We start from the raw sequence: 1427 nt of genomic DNA, 5'->3' as shown, positions 1-1427 counted from the left end.
AGTTTGACAGGTGAGTCTTCTTGTAGCTCGAGCCTCGAGGTGAAGCCGGTCCCTTGGAGCCCAGGTGCGCTGCCAGCTCTCACTGTCACGCTTTGCAGCCGGGAGGCGCAGGGCACACTTAGACAATATACTCTCTCTCTCTCTCTCTCTCTCTCTTTGTGACACACACACACACACACTCTGTGTGGCAGTGTGCAGTCTTTAGCTTCTAGAAAAATGCATGAGCGCCCCAGCTCCACTCTCAGACTTAACGCCTTGGCTTTCCATTGCCATATTCACCCTCTTGTAAAGAGGAAGGCTTAACATCGCAGTGTCTTCATACCACCAATCCATGCGAGGCTTCTTCGCCCTTGCCCCTGTGCTGATCCCATTTCATAAAAAGCTTCCTCCTCGACTCTGCATCGAGTTGTTGGGCATTGGCCATGCAAGCAGGTTAGGGTCAATGCAGGCCTTCATGACTACAGCATAGCATGTACTCATATGTTTACAATTCCAAGCTCCTCAGCTTCAATCAATACACTTTCACAGCTATATTATAAAGCTCTAGTACATTCCTTCAATTCTGCAGCACGACCTGGTTAAGAAAACCCTTTGTGCGTGCAATCAAATTTTCCTGGCCAAAATCCACTGCATTTGTAGCAGTCAGCTCCAACCTGACTCCATAACATAACTTCGCAGCAAGTTCAAAGGCATCAGGACCACCCGGAATGTCTGAAAGGTGCACATGAATCTCATTATCTACTCGACTGAAATTAATCCGAGCCATGCAGAACTTGACCAGGGGTTGGGTGGTCTTTTGGGGCTGCAGCCGCCGCTGCATGTGATGATTAGGCCAGTCGTCAGTAGAGAGCAGCTCTTGATGTTGCTACAATACTCACGCAGGAACCAGAGCTAAAAATTAGGGGCCTCAACCTTAATTTTCTTCCTAATCCTCCATCTCCTCCGCTCTTGAGATCTGGACACAAATTAGGTAAGGCTCGGGGGTTCTCTCTCTCTCTCTCTCTCTCTCTCTCTCTCTCTCTCTCTCTCTCTCTCTCTCTCTCTCTCTCTCCACCCAATGTGGCGACTTCGAAATGCGTTGTAATTGTTTTCTGTACTGGTGCAGTCCACAGGATGATCCTTTTTCCCAAAGAGAAGCATCGGCCTTATCGACACTCATGCACATCCAGTGCCCTGCTAATTTGCATGATGTCCTCACTCAGCTCCTGCACTCCAAGGCGCACCACCATTTCAAGAAGTGTCTCAAAGTCTTCAGGCTTGCTGTTGCTCTGCATTCACACTCGTCTCCATATGTGCTAGCTCCGAGAAGCCATGCTAGGAGAGGAAGGAGGGTACTGTCTGAGTGTGCATGCAGAGGGAGGAGGGTACTCACCGACCAAAGCTGGAGCTCGTAGCTTTGCAGCTCCACTGGCGTCTCTCTCTCTCTC

At 49.7% G+C, this 1427-nt stretch overlaps 1 pseudogene; it reads right to left on the bottom strand.

The window, feature by feature from the left end:
• Positions 1–201: 201 nt before the first annotated feature.
• On the bottom strand, positions 202–1140 carry LOC147458701 (BTB/POZ domain-containing protein At1g30440-like; annotated as a pseudogene).
• Positions 1141–1427: the final 287 nt, after the last annotated feature.

Source organism: Adiantum capillus-veneris, chromosome 4 (assembly GCF_014529385.1).
Source record: "Adiantum capillus-veneris isolate H3 chromosome 4, ASM1452938v2, whole genome shotgun sequence".
Classification (NCBI taxonomy): domain Eukaryota; kingdom Viridiplantae; phylum Streptophyta; class Polypodiopsida; order Polypodiales; family Pteridaceae; genus Adiantum; species Adiantum capillus-veneris.
Note: the sequence above shows the minus strand (reverse complement) of the source record. Positions and strands in the feature narration are given on the sequence as shown.